Below are 20,415 nucleotides of genomic sequence, written 5' to 3'. Positions count from 1 at the left end.
AATGTGCTCTTCCACTTGAAGAATCATATATACATATATAACAAAACGTCACTGTGGAACCCATTAAAACATATTAAATATTACATCACAGTTAAAATGCATGATAACTGATATTTTACAATATCTTATGTATACCTCTTGTCCATTTGTCCATGCAATTTTGACTGCTTCAGTAGTACATTCCTTGTGCATAACAAATTCAAAGAACATTGATTAAATTGTTAAACAATTTAATGTTTAAATCTTTGATCTCACAAAGTAAATCTTGAGAATGTTGATTTAATGATTGTTGACCTTAAAATATCAGTTAAACTATGTAAAAAGATACGGTTAATCGTCTGATTAAAATGTTTAAATTAGTATTGGCATAAAGTCGAACACTGTGTACGTGTAACATTTTAAAAAGACATATTTGAAAACTGTACCTGATAACCTTCAGAGATGTCCCAGGGAGATCGTGTGAGATCATCCTGCAAAACATATTGATTACATTGTGGCCCATTTAATGCGTTGTAATGTTATTTTATTTCACTGATTGAGTCCATTTTTTGCCAAGCAGCTAAGGTTTGTGAACAAAAACATACACCATTCATATACTGAAAGGGTCTATGTTATTCAGTGACAAAGAACATTTTTCTGAAGGTTTACTTTAATTGTTGCATGTGTTTCTGCGATAAATACATTAAGGTTGTTGATTTAATGCTTTGCAATTTGCAGACAGTATTGCAAATTATCAAAAAAAGTTATCTTAAATGTAAAAAGATATTGTTAATCAATAACTATTAGTAAAAATCAATACATTATAACTTCTCATACTTCATCCTCCAGACCGGTTGCCGTAGAAGAATAGCATGTTTTTGAAGTTCCAGGCTCCGTCTTTATAACAGTAATTCTAATAATAAAGATGTAACATCAACAAAAACAAAATGACATGTAAAAGATGGTCAATATTGACAAAGAAGCCTACAAGCCAGTTGTATCAAAAGTTAATAGTACACATAACAATAAATCAATATGATTTAAATTGAACTTGAACAAATACATATTTTGTATAGTTGCATCTGAAGGAATATTCTAGATAAAATTACTTGAAAGGTGAGTGAGGTTGCTGTTGAATCCGGAATAGTGGTCGAAGTAGCATCACGGTCCTTTAATCAATGTATATATTCATACCATTGGTCAATAGAAAATGGACATTAGTATTATAATTTAGACCACATCAAAAATAATAAAAAATAAGTTTGTGTGCAAGTTGCTTGGCTTCACCATTAGGGTGGTGGCCGTCTCTGTGATTTCCTCCATGGTAACGGTCTGTAATTCCATCAGTTCAGTCTAGTAATTTGAAAAGAAAATACCTATCTTTAAAGGATGCAATGTGAGTGTGTTTGGAAAAGCTGTGAACTATTTGAGTAGCTCTAAAGTAGGGATACGCAAAGTAATCTATACATCAAAATGTATAAATTACAGTACATCATGTCACAAAGGAAACTTGTGTAGTAAAATATCAATGGAAATATTCCCTAAAAACTGAAAACCGTTCATTATGTTACCTGGTCACAGACTGTTTGAATATATTGAGTGGTCATTTATAAGACATATTACACAGGCAAATTTGAAAATGGTCAAATACATTTTAAAATTCTTTGTCCACTAATCACCTGTGTCAGCGTGTACTGAAATTCAGTTGGAACTGCATTGGGAAGTAATTCGGGAAAGGAGTCTGGGGGCAACGCTTTTTAGTGTACTTTGATTGTTCGTACATATCTTCTGAGAAGTGCATGCTGCAGACACAGAATTGATTGCACCTCACATCATCCAAGACATCCTTGGTTCTGCTTTCAATTTCAGACACTAGAAATCCGCAGCTCAAGAGCCATTTTCTACTTAAATTTAAATCCTTTGGAAATACATGCAGGACTGTACTCTGACATTTAGCATGGCTGTTATTAGTGCAACCCAAAACAATACAGGAAAGAATTGTTGGATTGTCGCTATGATCTGTTAAAGAAATATAAATAAATACTACTATTAAAAAAGTATCACAGTTAGTAAATCAAACATCATATTCCATTGATAATAAAAAAAGTACTTCATAAAAAAATGGCACCTGAAGCAAACATGCATTGAAAACACGCAGTATGAAAGATTACATTTGGAAAAAATACTCTGTAAACGTATGTGCTAATAAGAGAGATAACAATGCATAGGACGGTTGCTAATGGTGTAGACTTTTTGAATAAAATAATATGAGAATAGGGTGAACATTGAGTATAAAGCAATGGATAGTCGACTAGCAGAGAACGTTGCTACTACAGAAAACAATAGTAAAAGTTGGCTTACCGTTACTTAGAAGAACAGATGAGCCGACTCAGCAAGCAAGGTAAAAGGTGGAGAGCTGGCGATATCCGTTGTCGATCTCACAGATGTTTTCTTGTTAACCCCCACAGTGTTTATAAAGGATTACAGAGTGGGTGTTTATGTGAATGTCTAACGTGTTCGTTCACACCCACCAGCCCTCTATGACAATGTTTGATCTCCTCAATCCTGGCAATGCAGGCCCCTTGCGATTGCACGCTCACAAGTGTGAACTGTCATTGATAGCGGAGGGGGATGGATGTGGATGAGGTGAGCGCAATAGGCCCGGAACACAGTCAAAGGAAACAGATATATGTTGATTGCAGCGATGGGACGTAACTGGAGGGACTGCTCAAAGGAAGTGGTAGGACTTGAGAGCTGTAGGGGTATGAAACAAAGAGGTGGCGTCCTGCCACATATATTTCTAACAATTGTTCTTTACATTTCTATTTGTTGCAAAGATTTTCACATTTCGCACGCTAAGTATCAGAGGGGCTGTGTACTCATAGTAGTTTAAAGGCAGGGATACAAGAAAAAATGTCACCGGCGACTATTGGCTTATTTATTCAGCTAATGTCACAAAAGATCTGGGTTTAGTTTCCCATAGTGTTTAGATAGTTTTTTTGGACAACACTTGCCTAGCAGTTGGCAAACATGTAGAAAAGAGAACAAATAAAGAGCAGACAGAAGCCACAATACAAATTTCTCAAAACATGATCATACATTTGCTGAAACATGTACATAAAAGCAGGATAGTTTTGCAGCAATTATGTACAGAAAAACACATCAAGCATGAAATTGTAGTTAGTGAACCGGAGTTTCGTCTTCATAAAAAAGGCATCCTGATGGTTGTTTCCAAATGATGTACTGGATGTCTTTTTAAGGGGAGATAACCAAGTCTTTGCAGGGATGGGGTCTTCAGCAGGGAGTCTGGAGACACCAGGTCTGGGGTGGCCATGTGGATAAGGGTGCCCATGCGAAAGAACAGTTTGTGGTGTGCATGGTATTCAGCACCTTGAACGCTCCCATCCTCCCAGCCCCCTTGCAAGCGCACGCCCACATGTGCGAACTGTCATTGATAAGGGAGGGGGATGGATATGGATGAGGTGAGCGCAATAGGCCCAGAACACAGTCAAAGGACACAGACATAGGTTGATTGCAGGGATGGAGTCTTCAAAGGGGAGTCTAGGCACACCTGGTCTGAGGTGGCCATGTGGATAATGGTGCCCATGCAAAAGAAACCTTTCTGGTGTGCATGGTATTCAGCTCCTTGAGCGTTCCCATCCTCCCAGCCCCTTGCGAGTGCACGCCCACAGATGCGAACTGTCATTGATAGCGGAGGGGGATGGATGTCGATGAGGGGAGCCCAATAGGCCCGGAACACAGTCAAATGACACAGGCATAGGTTAATTGCAGAGATGGGATCTTCAAATGGGAGTCTGTAGACACCGGGACTGGATTGGCATTTGGATTTATTTGATTTATTCAATAGGCGTTTTATAACACGCATAATACAGTACCCGAGTTTGGTTTCTAACCGCAGATCCGGGATACAAACCTCTGTTGCCCTGCATTGTCTTGCTTCCAAGACCAGAGCATTGCCCCTGTGTGAAGGGTCCCCATGCAAAAGAACCCTTTGTGGTGTACATGGTATGCAGCACCTTGATAGTTCCCATACTCCCAGCCCCCTTGTGAGCGCACGCCCACAGGTGCAAACTGCCATTGATAGCAGAGGGGTGATGGATGTGGGTGAGGGGAGTGTGATAGGCCAGTAAACTTGTTACAGCACGCCAATCTTTTATGATACTCTTAGATGTTTGGGCATGTCGTGGACTTACAAAAAATGTCATGTTCATATTAACTCAATTTTTATTTCGTTTGGTAAAGTGAATGGCAATGACACTACAAATTATACTGCTGCGGTCAAGTTACTGGGCCTCATTACGAGTATGGAGGTAGCCATGGCGCTTTAGCGGCATGGCTAACCCCATACCGGGTACTGGGTCTAGGTTCCTGGAATGGGGAATTACCGGGCCATTCTGACCTTGGAGGGCCTGGTAATTCCCTTTCCCGGGACCCGGACCCGGTACATCCCCATTCCCATTCACCCATAGGGCTCAATGGGAATGGGGAGGATGCTAACAACGGGCCCGTTAATGACGGGCCGTTGTTAGCATCCTGGTCTGCTAGCGGGTCCCACTAAGGACGCCTGGTTTTACCACATGTCCTTAGCTAGACCCGCCAGCAGACCTCGTAATGGGGCGGTAGGGGGTTAACGGCACCGGCAGCTCTACCAGCGCCGTTAAATTTCTACCGCCTCGGTCGTAATGAGGCCCACTGTCTTTATAAATCCACGGTATTGTCTGTGGTCACTGGGGAATTCCTCACAAATGGCTCGAACCACACAGGCAGGTATTACTTGTCGAATGCAAAATCCCAGTCTTTCATGAATCCACCATGTAAAGGCACGATATGCCACAAGTATGTACCACCTGTGTAAGAGATACAGAAATAGTTTACTTGAATGAACCCAATAATTGCATTTTGATAAATGTAAGGCATTGTTTTAAAAAGAACCTTTTCATGCAAAGCACATGCAAAGTACTGACATTACTTGTGATTTCATGCACATTCCAGCAAAAACTGTTTGGGAAAAACTTCCAAGTGAAAGTAACGTAATTGTTCGGACGATAAATCTAAAGATGAACACTTTGGTTTCAGATTAGAATGAGTAATGTATTCAATTTACAGAAAAATGATTTAGTCAGTGATCCATTGAAGTTATATTTATGTTAGGGAACAACATATTATGTTTGCCGTCTCTGTCATCAAACCGGCAAGATATATACACGGTAATTCATAGAATTTTGCACACAAGTGGCGCACGTGGCTGGCGCACAGTGTGCGCGTGCGAATCTCTGCGCCAGCTGCATGCGCTAAAATCCATTTCCGCGCACAGCGTATTCATGGATTTCAGCATCCAAAACCAGCCGTGGCGCAGAGTGGCGCAGCGACCCTGCAGCAGCGCCAGTTACGCCCCAAAGAACGCCATCGCACAAGGAAAAGCCATCAAAATCCTCAATCCAGCGCAAAGGGCTGCGCTAACCCTGTACCAGTTTACAGGGCCGCCACACAGCAAATGGGTGAGCGGGGTACGTGTATTTCTGGGGTTCGCGTGAAGTTTCACATGCGATAGGCCCTGTGCGAGTGAGGTACATGTATTCCTGGGGTTCGCGTGAATGTTCACACGCGATAGGCCTTGGGCGAGCGGGGTACGTGTCTTTCGGGGGTGTGCGTGAAGTTTCACACGCGATAGGCCCTGTGCGAGTGGGGTACATGTATTTCTGGGGTTCGTGTGAAGTTTCACACGTGATTGGATCCAGGTACGTGTATTTCAGGGGTGCGCGGGAGGTTTCACACGTGATAGACCCTGTGCTAGTGGGGTACGTGTATTTCAGGGGTGCGTGGGAAGTTTCACACGCGATAGGCCCTGTGCTAGCGGGGTACGTGTATTACTGGGGTTCGCGGGAAGTTTCACACGTGATTGGATCCGGGTACATGTATTTCGGGGGTGCGCGTGAAGTTTCACACGCGATTGGCCCTGTGCAAGTGGGGTATGTGTATAACTGGTGTTCGCGGGAAGTTTCACATGCGATTTGAGCAGGTTACGTGTATTTCTGGGGTTCGCGTGAAGTTTCACACGTGATGGGCCCTGTGCGAGTGGGGTACGTGTATTTCTGGGGTTCGCATGAAGTTTCACACGCGATAGGCGTTGTGCGAGTGGGGTACGTGCATTACTGGGGTGCGCGTGAAGTTTCACACGTGATGGGCCTTGTGCGAGTGGGGTTCATGTATAACTGGGGTTCGTGGGAAGTTTCACACGCGATTTGAGCAGGTTACGTGTATTTCTGGGGTTTGCGTGAAGTTTCACATGCGATGGGCCCTGAGCGAGCGGGGTACGTGTATTCCTGGGGTGCGCGGGAAGTTTCACACGCAATTTTGCTGTCAGAGTGGGGTACGTGAATTTCAGGGGTGCGCGGGGAGTCCTACACGTGAATTGGCAGTGTGGGTCTTCCCAGGTGTTCCCTCTACACCCTCCACGGCCCCTGCAGGCAGCCCACACCACAGGGGACTACCCCGCACCCCTGGTCATGTCCCGCAGGCAGCCCATCCACCATGGGCATGCCCCCCAGCCAAGCCACATGTCAGCTTGCACCACTGATCACCAACTCATGTCCCCATGCACCCCAACCCCCCAGCAGTCAGGGGCACCTGCCAGCAGGCCCCCACTCATGTCCCCCAGCACCCCCACCCCCCAGCAGTCTGGGACACCTGCCAGCAGGCCCCCACTCATGTCGCCCTGCACCCCAGCCCCCAGCTGTCAGGGGCACCTGCCAGCAGGCCCCCACTCATGTCCCCCTGCACCCCCACCCCCCAGCAGTCAGGGACACCTGCCAGCAGGCCCCCACTCATGTCCCACTCATGTCCCCCTGCACCCGCCAGCAGTCAGGGACACCTGCCAGCAGGCCCCCACTCATGTCCCCCAGCACCCCCACCCCCCAGCAGTCAGGGGCACCTGCCAGCAGGCCCCCACTTATGTCGCCCTGCACCCCCACCCCCCAGCAGTCAGGGGCACCTGCCAGCAGGCCCCCACTCATGTCCCCCAGCACCCCCACCCCGCAGCAGTCAGGGGCACCTGCCAGCAGGCCCCCACTCACGTCCCCCAGCACCCCCACCCCCCAGCTGTCAGGGGCACCTGCCAGCAGCCCCCACTCATGTCCCCCAGGCACCCCAACCCCCCAGCAGTCAGGGGCACCTGCCAGCAGGCCCCCACTCATGTCCCACTCATGTCTCCCTGCACCCCCACCCCCCAGCAGTCAGGGGCACCTGCCAGCAGGACCCCACTCATGTCCCCCAGCACCCCCACGCCCCAGCAGTCAGGGGCACCTGCCAGCAGGCCCCCACTCATGTCCACCTGCCCCCACGTCATGATGATCCTCAATCATGGGCCTTATGGCCAGCCTCCACAGCCCAAAGGCCCAACCAAGTATTGCATCCACCCACATAGAAATGCCAATTACATGATACAACCCCAATGGCAAGTATGTAAATGAACACATGTCCGTCACACACAATGGGTGCAAGTGAATGTGAAAACCCATATCATGACATGCATGAAACCAATGAGATAATACCACACATGGAAGTATGATGAAAAAAATGTATTAAACACCACATGAATGTAATTAAAAAACAACACACAACAATGGGAATAAGAAAAGAAACGCTGCTTGTCCATAAAATAATAAAAAACAAGAAATCATAATCCAAAGAAATCCAAAAGAAATGGTGTCCAAAGTCTCAGTCCAACAAAGCAAATCCAAGGGAAAAAAGAAAGTGAAATCCATTGCTCCATGGTGAAAATAAAAAAAAAAACGATTAATCCACTGGTGAACTATGTACAAATCAACAATCCAGGGTCCATGAACTCAACTAATGAAATGAAACCCTACAAAAAAGACTACCTAATAAAAAACTATATACAAAAACGTGGTGCATTGTCCAAGCGCTCCAAAATAAACAAAACAGAAAGGAAACCTAACACTATCTAACTATATACAATGGCGGCGGGCAAGTCCTGCGGCTCACTGTGTGGTGTCCCGGGCCAGGGCATCATCGAACTCCATGTCGATGTCCCGCAGGCGGGCCTCTGCTCTGGCCCCTAGGTCTCGCAGGGAGGCACTCATGGCCTGTTCCAACTCCCTGCGAGTTGCCTCGAGGCACTCTGCCCGCCTCAACGCCCGACGCATGGAGAACTCCGCCCTGACCATGGTGAGCCGCGCCTCTTCCGCCCGCAGCCGCTCCGCATCTATCCGCTGGCCCAACCGCTGCCACAAGGAAGACATTCCCATTCCTGGGTCCTCCTGCCCTCTGGCCGATGCCTGCCCCTCTGATGTTGATGGCCCCGAGCCATCATTGCTCCCACCTAGAGCCTGCTCCTGCTGCTGCTGTCCATGTGCCCTGTCTGACGGTGCCTACACATCCTCCATCAGCTGGTTTCCAGTTGTGGTGTCCACTCCTGCTGGACCACCGACTCCCGACTGTGGCAGGGATGTGAGCTCCACCAAGCTGGCTGTCTTGGTCGGCCCAGGTCCACAGGGGGCCCTGGTGGAATCTGGGCCGGAAAACGGTGTGGAGAACGACTGGCGCATAGTCTCCACAGAGAAGGAGAGGTCCTCCAGAGTGCGCGACACATGTAGGAACCCACTGACCAGGGCCCCTCCCAGCAGTGCCACGTCACAACGCTGCTCTTCGTGATGGCGTGCATTCTCCACCCATGAAGAACGCACGTCATCACGAATGACACGAATGCGCAACGCAACACCAACCAGGACGGAGCCCATACGGTCGTGGGACCCCTCGTCCGCAGGTAGTGGAGAGGCAGATGACATGGCACTCTCCCCTACCTGCAGACGGGCCTGGGACGGGGCATCCCTGCTGGTGCATGGTTGTGCAGTCACAGGGTCAAGGACAGCGACATGCACAGGCCCCTCTGCGGTGACCTGTGCTGCCTCCTGACCCTGGCCCTGAAAGCACCTCTTGCACCAGTGGTCCCCACCAGGCCCCATGTCCGGCTCAGTAGCGGGCTCCTCCTCCTCTGTGGAGACCACCAACCTGGATGTCTCCGCACCGTCTCCCGCCATTGGAAGCCCCTGTGGGGGCTCACCCGGCCCTTCCGCTACAGCCGTAGTGGCAGACGCGGCACCAGCCCCCTCGCTCCTGGATGATGGAACTTCCTGGGAGGGTGGCTGGGCCTTGTGTCGCCGCCCGGTGGAGGCATCCCCGCCGCTTGGCTCCACAGCGCCGTCTCCGCCCTCTTCTTCACTTGACGCTGCGTAGAGGGAGACATAGAACACAAGCATCAGGGTACAGTACATAATTTCCCTACACAGGAATCAAAAACACATGAGTGGCACTGTCAAATGTCACTTCCATCCTGTCCCTCCACAACACATGGTTGAATGCACGCAACACACATGCAGAAACAGTCCCGCTGCCTGCAATAAACATCAGCATCCATGTACAATGGACTCTGTTAACCAAGATGTTGCCTTCACAGTCACATGCATTCATGGCGTTTCAAAGTCACACACACACACTTCTCAGACACACACACTTCTCAGACACACACACTTCTCAGACACACACACATGTGCACCATACATGTTCATGACATCAGCACCCATCCCTCACCCCCACTCCATGTCCAAGAACAGAGACTGCCATGCTTTCATGTGTGCATTACGCATACAGCTCTCCATGTAGCATTGTAATTCATGCACCAACCATGTGGTTCACACATTAGTGGCCTCACATGCAGGACCATGATGTCCCTGCACACACATGGCTGTGTCACACATACAGGCAAGTATCAGACTACCAGCACACTGCAACATGCCCCGTCTCACACACTAATGCTTGGCCACTTACCGCTCAACTCCAGACAGGTCTGCCTCTGCACGATCTGGGCGTGGAGCGCTGGGCCTACGCGTTCCAGGACCCTCATCTGGATGTTACTCATGCGTGCCGGGCCCCCCTCTGTGAGGCGCCAGGCCTTTATGAGGGTCCTGGACCTGAAGTCCTCCCAGAGCTTCTTGACGTGCTTGATGTCGCGGGTTGCCACCCCCTCCGCGTTGATGGCAACCACTACGTCGTCCCAGATCCTCTCCCGTCCTTCCTTGTCGGCGCGTGATGTTCCGAAGAGGGCATCATAATGCCCCAGGACATGCACCACCAGGACACCAACTTCCTTCTGACTGAAGCTGGTGGCCCTCTGCCTCTGTGGCTGGGGTTTGCCAGTGGTCTCAGATGGTGTTTGCCCCGACATGGCGACCCCCGAGGCAGGCGTGGGAGGGCAACTGGGTCCTGGGGCTGGACTGTGGAGCGATGGTATCCTAGTCAGGAGTCTTCTGTTCCAGCAGGGGTGGACACAGCAACTGGACCCCTGCAGATGGTTGATGTGCAGGCACCAAATAGCAGGGCACATGGGCAGCAGGAAGTCAGGCAGCAGCAGATGGCAGGTGGGAGTGTGCTCAGGGCTCTGGGGGGCAGGAAAATGGGCTTCAGGGCAGGAGCGTGGTCTTCCATGTGTTTTCGCGTGGCCAGCTTGATATGGAGTGATTTGGCATGTGAAAAAAGTGCACGTCAGCGTGTAATTTGAGGAAAGGCCCTTAGCGCGTAAGCACGTCAGCACATGTACGCGATTTCATTGGACCAAAGGCCCTTAGCGCGTAAGCGCATAAGCTACATTACACGCGCGGGCGTTTCCCTCATAGCACATGATGACAGAGCACACGTGGAAAAACTGCACGTCCGAGTGTCATCGCGTGTAATTGGAGGAAAGGACCCGCATACACGCGTATGTGACGTGTACGTGTGGGCCAGTTTAAAAGCTACGTCTAGGACGTCATTTGCTTGTACGTGCTTTTCGTGGAGAGCGAGTGGGTGAAATCTGTACTTCTTGTCGGTTCACACGCGATTACTTCAAGAAACAATTAACACATATGCACTCCTATTGTTGTCCTGGAGAAACCTATTTGTTGGTTTTAAGATTGGTAGTGAGGTGCTGAGGAGTGTAACACAACCTTGACACGAGGTTGTGGGTTTGGAAAAACTAGAAGAGGGAGGGTAACCACAAGGTGTGGGCCCCTCGCGTCCTCGGCACACTCTGTACACGCGATTACTTCACAGCGTTTCTAGTACGTACTCCCTGTTACCTCTGACAGCTTTCATTTTTCTTATTTTTTTGGGCCCGTTTCCTCAAACAGCGTTCACTTCTCTTGGTGTTACCAACGCGCACACGCGCTTCTTTTTCACATTCGTTTTCCAGGCAGTGAGTCGCGCACGTATTTACCAACTGTGCTTGCCCTGTGTGTCGCGTACCCCTTCAGAGGTCATTGTAGGCTGTGTGTATTACGCGTACGCTTATTTTTGTGTTTCTGGGTGCGACAGCATAGTGCGGGTTCATTTTTCCACGCACGTGGTCTACGAGGGGTTGCGTGCACGTTAGTTTTTGTTTTTGGGCTGCCTGTGCGTTGCATGACCTGTCATCTTCCCCCAGGGGTCACAGACAGCCTTGTTAGAGCACTAGGGTACGAATTTCATCTAGTACCCTACCCCTTTGACCCCCAATTGCCCAGGACAATAGTTTACTGCTCCTCCCATACGCACAACAACATCAGTGCCATGGTTGGGAGGCGACCAAGAGGTAAGGGAGGCAAAGGTGGCCGACCTTCAAAAGGTGGACGTGGTGGGCGTGGTAGGGGACGTGGCCGGGATTTGCAGGGTGCCCCTATACCCCCATGTGTGGAGGACCAATCAGGGACACCCATGCCCCCCCCCATGGTTGAGGGAAACGTGGCTGAGACCATCCCAGCTCAGCCCTTGTTGGACCAGCCCATTGTGGCACCTGACCTGGCACAGGATGACTCCCAGGCTGACTTCCAGGTCAGCAAGTCTAGGCCACGTGTGGCGGTGCATGTTGTTGTCACCAAGCCACATTGATCTGGGGCAGCTATGTCATCTGCTGCCCCAAGTATCCAGGGTGGTGAGGCTGCAGGGGCAGCTGCAGCTCCATCCGCCCCAGCTCTGACTCTCCCAGCCAGGACTCTCCCAGCCAGGACAGTGTTAGTCCAGGTCCATCAAACTGACGTTCCCCCTGCCAAAAACACCTTGCAACCAATGCCTGCACCAAGACCTATGGTCATTGTGCATTCCCACACTCCTACTACCCAGTCCACCGGTGTTTCTGCCCCTACTGACCAGAGCGGCGTAAGCCACTCTGGCTCTGCTCCACCTTCAAAAAAGAGGAAGAAGGGTGCTCTGGCACAACAGGCTGAGACCCCAGACACGGCTACACACTCCAGCACTTCATGGAAGCCTAGCTTTAATGATGCGAAGCTTGATGCACTTGTGACCTATGTGTCGGCACATAGCCACGAAATTCTGTTGACTGCAGGGTGCAAGACCACAACTGGTCAATGTAAGGCACACTGGCAGATCATTGCGGACCGCATAAGTGCCCTTGGATTTGTGAGGCGCACAGCTGATGATTGCTACAAGCGGTGGAATGACCTGAAACGCAGAGCAAAGAACAAGCTGGCCTCAAATCATGCCGCTACTCTGGTGACTGGTGGTGGGTCTCCACAAGAGGACAACAAACTCACAGAACATGAGTCTGTTGCTGGGACCTTCGTCACAGAGGAAGATATCCAAGGTGTGGGAGAACTACCTGATTACGAAGCATTGTCCGGTGAGTGCCAATGCGTGTGTGTGTGTAATGCATGTGTATGTTGTTTGGGTGAGGGGTTCTGATTGAGTGCCAGGTGAGGTTGTGTACTCAAGAGTGTTATGCGTCACCCATTTCCTTCCTCACATACAATCACGTGCCTTGTATTTGGCTATGACTGCATCCCTTCTGCCCACAGTAGCCTATTAGGGCCACATTAGTGCAGTTTACCTTGTACTGCCATCTTGCAACTACATTGGTCAGAATTTGTAAGTGTGCCTTCAGGATGATAGCTTCCACTCTCCCCTTTTTGCTAGACATTTATCTACCCTTTTGCGACATATGTGATATGCTTCGGTCATTGTTTACTGGCCACATGGGGCCATTTTTTACCTGGTTCACAATTAGACCATTCAGGCTGATCGAGTATTGGCCTGCAGAAATGTTTTGATAAGTGCCTGTTTGCATGTGGAAAATGACAGATGTTTCCTGTGATGTCAAAGTGACGAAAAATAGATCAGCCCACAATTACTGTATTATTGGACACTGGATGTGTTTCAGTGTGTGGCACAAGCATATTTTGCAACACTGTTCAGCATTAATCCTCTCATCATGTCGATGTCACATGGATGTGTGACAGTGCCAATACAGTGGCATATAGCTGCAGTTTTGTACTTTACCGTGGCTATGCTACATGACGTGTGTGCTGGCATGTGTCATGTATGTGTATTGGACATGGCACTCACAGCCTGATGTGTGATGCCAGTGCTACCTAACATGCTGCAAATGTGTTGCTTTTCCGTCTTGCTCTCCCCAGTGTCTGCCCTTTTGACTCCACTTCCAACTCTTTGATAGTGCAGGCATGGCAGGGTTATAGTCATGTGGGACATGTGTAAATCATGTACTGGATCTGTGGCTTGTCATGGCCTATGTGTGTGCTATGTTGCTCATGCCTGTTTCTATTTGTTGTCTTTCATGTTTTTGCAGGTGATGACGCACTTGATGCTGTTGAGGTTGAGGAGATGGTGCTGGACTCTCAGGCACGACCAGGCACCAGTGAGGGACGTGGTGTGGTGGTGGGTGAGAACCCAATCTTACTGCAGACCATACTCTCCAGGGGTGCCTCTGGGTGCACCTCCCCAGACCTCTATTCGGGTGCTGAATCGGATGATGAGACTTATGTGCCGTCGCAGGTAAGTGTTTCTGGCAGGGATTCTGTTCTGTCCAACCCACCTGCACCAGGGGTAGAACCCTCTATGGGGATGTCAGTGTTGGTAGAACCGCCTTTGGCGGTTACAGATGCAGAGTCACACTCCACAGCATCTGATTCTGTTCCTGGGCCAGCAGATCAGAGGGGGAATGCAGTCCTGCAGCCTCAGGCAGTGCCAGCACAGCAAGGTGCACATCACCTTGCCCCAAACAGGTGTGGTGCCCGTCGACGCGGTGGCCGTACACCACCACGCAATACCGTATGGGAGAACTCCATGTACGGTATGGCAACCCAACAGGCAGCATCAGTTGAAATGATGGCTCGGGCAAAGGAGATGGTGGCCACTTCCATTATACCCCCTGAAAGGCAGATGGAGCAACTAGAGCAGGCAACAGACTCCATTTGCCAATCACACAGGGAAGACATGTTGGCGTCCAACAGGGACCGACGGGCGGCACTGGAGACTCTGTGCCAATCCATCTCAATAGAGTGCCAGGCCCACAGGAAAGCCCTGAGGGAAGAACTCCATAACCTCAGGGAGACTGTTCTTGACCTTGAGGCTTCCACTAATTTGAGGACAGAACAGCAGCTGGAGCGGCTCACACGTTCACTCTCAGCTGAGATGCAGGCAACACGTGAGGAGATCCGGGTATCACGGGAGGCCATGCGTGCAGAAATGCATGCAACCCGTGAAGTGGTGCATGGAGATCTCTGCACTTTAATCCTCCAGAATCAGACCTTGAACACCCGCATGATTGCTGCCATGGAGGACCATACCAGGGCTTTGTGTGGGCTACCTCCCAAGGCACCACCTCCTCCTGATGCAGCAGCAGAGGGTGATGAGAGTGACAGCAGCAATTCTCCCACAATAGCGTAGCCGTGCAGGCCATGAGCCCATGGAGGTGTTTTTTTTTCCCAACATCCACACAGCTGGCTGTTGGTGCGCACCCTGTCCTCGGTCCTCCTGGGTGGTCTCCCCCCACAACCCGGCCCCCACATGGCCAATTATATTTTTTTTTCTTTTTTTTTCTTATTTTTTTACAGTGTGTTGCCTTGTGTGGCTCCCGTGGGCATCCACTGTATTCCGGCTGGGCACATGCAGGCTTGTCCTGAGTTTGGGTTAGATGCTTGGGTTCGTGAGACACACACCCCTCCTGCTTCCCATTTCCATGGGCTTGCAAAGGGTGTGACCAAGTGACAGTGAATTACACAGTGACGTTGGGCTCCCATGAGCTGTGTGGGCAGTCTGTAGTCAATACTGTGTAGACATTCCTAGTGGGTATTGTTGTTGTTTTGTACACTGCATGGTGTATTAATATATGCTTGTGCTTCCATGTCTCCCTCCAAATTTGCAGGTTCATTCCTCATGTCTTCACAAGGCCGTCTACTTTGGAGATGGAGTTCATGTTCTATGCAGTACACTGGCAAATTTGGAAGGCTGCAACACTACAGTTGGAAGGGGTCGATGTGGCGGCATATTCAGGTTGTAAGACTACGACTACTTTAATTTAGTACTGTCATGTTTTTCCTATGTTTGAGGTTGTGTTGCTGCATTGTATTGTTGGTAAGTATTTGGTCATGTGTCTTGTTAGTTCTACATTACTGGGAGCATATTGTGTGTGGCCAGTTTCCATTAGGAACAGTGTACTTTGTGACACTTGTGTCAGGTCTTGGGGATTGCTTTGTTTGCTTTCACATAGCATGACATCCCATGGTGTGTTGGGTGGCGGAGCTGGGGAGGGGTTGGGTGACATAGCGCTGTTGTTATGTTGTATTTTGCAAGGGAGTAATAAATTTAGCAGCATAGAAGTGTCTTTTGAGGACACAGCATTGGTGGTGTTTGTGTAGGTAGGGATGCACACAATGTAACACTTCCAGGTGACCAATCTCAGGCTGGTATGGTTGTGACAGTTGACTGTCCTTTATGTCATCATCATTGATTGTCAGCTGGTATGTGCCAGGGCTGTGTGCACTCCACAGGGGTGTGATTTTAGGTGAAGTAACTATCCACCAGCTGCGTACGGGCTGCCTCACCCCGTGCCCTTTCCCCTCCCATGCGCAGCAGCGTGCATGTGGTTGGAGGTGTGGGGGCACCACCATGTCCACTGGCAGGCCCCGGCGTGTTGCAACGTTGTGCAGGACACATGCTGCCACTATGATCCTGCACAATACTGGGGGAGCGTATAACAGCTGCCCGCCAGAACGGTCAAGGGAGTGAAAGCGTGACTTGAGCACTCCGAATGTGCGCTCCACTATGCCCCGGGTTGCAATGTGGGCTGTGTTGTATTTTAACTCGAGTGGTGTGGTGGGGTTCCGAATTGGCGTCATCATGTGGGTGCTTAGAGGGTAGGCACTGTCCCCTGGGGAGGTGGTGATGGGTATCATTAGTGGGGTTGTGCCATTACTCAGTATCTGACATGGGTGCATGTGCTGTGGCATTTATACTCACCAAGCAGCCATGTATCGCCATGCCGCACAACTTCTAGGTCCCGGTTTAGGGTTGACATTCTGTAAATGAAACTTTCGTGGGTGGACCCTGGATAGTTGGTATATACTGAGGTGATGATTCCCTTGGCATCACATACTACCTGCACGTTGATGGAATGCCAGTGCATGCGGTTTCTATAGATGTGCTCTGATGCCATAGGGGGATGTGGAGCCACATGGGTGCAATCAATGGCACCTAGCACTTTGGGGAATTGTGCTACTCCGTAGAAATCCTGGACGGCAGCCTGCCTTTCTGCAGGTGTTCTGGGCAGGTATATGTGCCTGCGGACTGATGGGCGTGCAGTCATGATGGCCAAGACCTGGTGTAGGCAGCATGACTCCGTGGCCTGTGACACCCCCCCATTATAGCACTTGTGCGCTGAAATGATCCAGTGGCTGTTAGATGGTGGGGGCTTCCCAGGGCCCCCACCTACACTCGCACACACACCGACACACACAGACCAGGAACCACGCAGGGCGTGTGTGCTCTGCTCGGGCCCCCGGCTCGAACTGCCGGAGGACCGTCTTTATTCATAACAGCGCATGCGCGAGCCTCGATCCCGCTCGCGCATGCGTACCACTTTCGTAGTCACTACGCAACATCCCTCCTTTCCCCCCCAAACAAAAAACCTTAACAACTTATGTAACTACCAACAGTACTTCAAATTTTAACGGCCAGTCTCGTACCGGTTACGAGGCAGAGTCCATAATAAAGTCTTGGAACCTCTGTGGCGGCTTGCGCCCCGCCCGGCTCGGGTACCCGCGTGCCTCGGCTGGGGGTACCTCTGGTGTCCCTGGAGTCTGGGGCGGTTTGTCGTCCCTCAGTGCCGATCCGGTGTGCTGCTCGGGCTCCCGCGTGGTGCTCTCTTGCGGGTCAGGCGCCGCCTCTATGCGCTTGAAGAACGACACATTCCTCGTGACTGTTCCCTGTGCATTGGCCACAGTGACCATGGACCCTTTGACAGTTTTCCTTCCGGCCTCCTGTTTCGCACCAGCACGGTGTCCCCCACTGTGTCGGTTGCCGGCGTCCTGGGCCCTTGGCGATGCTTGAGATGAAGAAGACTTCTTCCTCTTCCTCTTCCTCCTCCTCCTCAATGTTCAGGTCCTGCATGCCTTGCTCGACAGCCAACACGCCCCTCACCCTCCGAGTGTTGCTCCCACCAACTATCACTGGTCCTCTTGAGGCTGCTACCGGTGTGGTAGCCCTGCACACCCTCGCATAATGTCCTGGTGTGTCACACCGGCCTCAGACCCTCAACTTTGCCAGGCACTCCCCCACATGTGGCAAGTCATCTCTGCAGTAGGGGCAAGACAGAGCAGCCCCAGGCACTGGAGGGCCATCTCCCTTCTTTGGTGTCCATCTCGCCCTCCCTAGGGCAGAGTGTCCAATGGCAAATGGCTCTTTGCCCTTGCTAGAGTGAGAGGCTGTGTCCTTTTTCGCCCCCCTGGCCTCCGCCAGTTCATACGCTCTTCCCGTGTCCAGGATTTGCTGCAGAGTTAGACCAGGCTCTCTCAGTACTTGCCTTCTTAGTTTCCCAGAACTGCACCCTTGCAGCAGCTGGTTACGGACCATCTACTCTTCATTCACCCACCTGCAGGAGGTTGCCAGGTGTCTCAGCTGCGCACAGAGCTGGTCCAGCGACTCGTCATCATGTTGCCGTTCCGCGCCCATGACAAATCTATCAAAGTCCACGTTGGCCATGGGCAGGAAGTGATCTCTTAGGGCTTGCTTCACCACATCATACGTGGCCACCGGGATGTTGAGAGAGTCATAAATTCTGTGCACCTCTGTGCCTGCAGAATACACCATGATGGCAATTTTGGCGTCGTCATCCTCTTCCCCAGAGGCCCTGAAAAACATTTCCAGTTTCTTGACCCACAGGAGCCATTTCGGACCCAGCTTGGAGGGCGGGCCCGTGGTGTCAAATTCGGGCATGGGGGCTAGTGTGCTGTGCATTCTGCATGGGATGGGCGCAAGGGCACCCTCATTCTCTCCTTCTTCACCCATGCTGGCGAGCAGGCCACGTACTTACGATGACACTTGATGGCGAAGGTGTGATCTCGGCACCAAAACCACTTTTCTTCTCCTTCTTTATCAAAACCACAGCCCTAGTGCCGTGGGAGGGTCCAAAAATTGTAAATGCTGCACTGGAGATCGCAACCGGCGCACAAGCACCCTCTCGGGCCGCAACCGCTGCAATCTCCGATAGCACAAAATGGCCGCCGGCCACACGTGTGAGTCCGAGACGACACGGAGCATCAACTCACACTCCGATGCAGTCGGAGCGGGTACGGGATGCTCCTGAGCCTCCTCGTCGCCAGTGTTAGATGGTGGGGGCTTCCCAGGGCCCCCACCTGCACTTGCACACACACCGACACACACAGACCAGGAACCACGCAGGACGTGTGTGCTCTGCTCGGGTCCCCGGCTCGAACTGCCAGAGGACCGTCTTTATTCATGGCAGTGCATGCGCGAGCCTCGTTCCCGCTCACGCATGCATAACACTTGTGTAGTCACAACGCAACAGTGGCCAATAAGTGCAGTAGATTGAGGACCTTCTCCAGGGGGCTGAGTGCTTGGGAGCACAGGGTGGGTGATGTGAGGTCATCCTCCCACTCACTGACCAGGTTGAGTATTATGTGAGGTGGAAACGTGTACCTCCCATACACCTGGTCATCAGGCATCCCAAAAAGGCTGGTTCTGGGTATAAAAATTCTGGGCCTGCCTATCCTCCTCCTCCTGCGGTATCCCACGACCACTGCTGCTAGGAACGGTATATTCATCCTGGCGTCTGAGCTTGTTTGTTGTTTGCGCGCACTTTTATGCTGCGCGAGTTCACGTACGCCTGCTTCCTGCTGGCGTACGTGTTTCCGGATTAGCGCGTCTTTTTTGGCTCACGCGCTAGCCCCGTTCGATTCCATGAATACGTGTTGTAGGCGAGCGTGTGGCCGTTCCGCGCACTTGCCTCCTGTACTTCCCCCGTGATGCCCACATTTTCACGCGTTGTTCCCCATTCCGCGTGTCACGCCCCGTGTTCCTCCTACCTTTGTTGTATGTGCCGCGCTATGTGCGATTTCGCAGTGCGCATAGCGCATGCTGTTTGGAGACGTGTGCGCCACGCAGAATTTTGACACACATCCTGGGATTTACACACGCACGGACTTCCATGAATCGCTGTGCGTGGGTTTCGCTGCGATTTTCGCACTGGCACTGCGATTCGCACGCTTTCGCACGCTTGCGCTGAAAATTTCAGCGCACATTAATTCCATGAATCGGTCTGATAGAGTGAACTTATTCATTACTTGGATTACGAGGGCGAACTGTAGCTCGAAGTTCGTGCATAAGGACCATCCTCATTTCCAACACAGATCTTGCAAGGCAGGCAGCCCTGAAGTCATGCAACTCGGTAACGCATAGCAGTGGTGTGTCTTCCTCGGCAATGAAGGCCAAGCAGCCAGAGTTTTCTCTGCAATAGCAGTTCTTCACCAGAATAGGCATAAGCTCACAATGATGGCAGGTACACCAGGTGGAACCGTGTTCCATGCAACTGTGTTCAGGCTCGGGTGATTGATCCTCGTCTCTATTTGTATTTCTCTTGCAAGGATTTCCTCCTCTGAATATTCGGGCTCAGACAGGTAGGGTTGAATTGTTGCCATAGATCCTGAATAGTGAAGAAGCACAGATCAACAGTAAGGTAAATAAAAACGTTTTTGTTTGTATACAGTAAAGAAAGGAGGTTTTCCATTACATTGTATGTTAAAGAAGGACAAGTGAAGAAACATGCATGTTACTGTAGTAAAAATGCAAGTTCAGCGCGGTAAAGAGACGCAAACCTACCAGCTGCAAGAGTAGCACTTGACCTGGGAGGCGGTTGCACCAATAATCTCTTGGCTATTATGACTAAGCTAAAGAATGCCTCAAAATAACAGTGTCCCACGTGTAAGAAACGAAAACTATATAATAAAATGGACCACAGGTAAGTATGATAGAATTTAACATTAGGCTGAGGCGCAGTAAAAAGTCCTCAAGGCATGCTTTTTCTAAAACGTGTATTCAGTTTATTAATCTCTTGGT

The 20,415-nt window shown here is 50.4% G+C and overlaps 1 protein-coding gene across 4 annotated transcripts in view; it reads right to left on the bottom strand.

Moving 5' to 3' along the window:
- LOC138570037 (cocaine- and amphetamine-regulated transcript protein-like) overlaps positions 1-20,415 on the bottom strand; it is a 155,711-nt gene that overhangs the window by 91,870 nt on the left and 43,426 nt on the right. For 2 of the 4 annotated variants that reach the window (XR_011303388.1, XR_011303387.1), the window contains exon 3: positions 3,123-4,847. The exons of the other annotated variants lie outside the window; for them this stretch is intronic. The gene's annotated coding sequence lies outside the window, so the exon portion shown is untranslated. Of the gene's footprint in view, positions 1-3,122; positions 4,848-20,415 lie in introns of those variants that run through there. 4 annotated transcript variants of the gene reach the window in all.

Source organism: Ambystoma mexicanum, chromosome 1p (genome assembly GCF_040938575.1).
Source record: "Ambystoma mexicanum isolate Mex_15411 chromosome 1p, UKY_AmexF1_1, whole genome shotgun sequence".
NCBI lineage: Eukaryota > Metazoa > Chordata > Amphibia > Caudata > Ambystomatidae > Ambystoma > Ambystoma mexicanum.
Note: the sequence above shows the minus strand (reverse complement) of the source record. Positions and strands in the feature narration are given on the sequence as shown.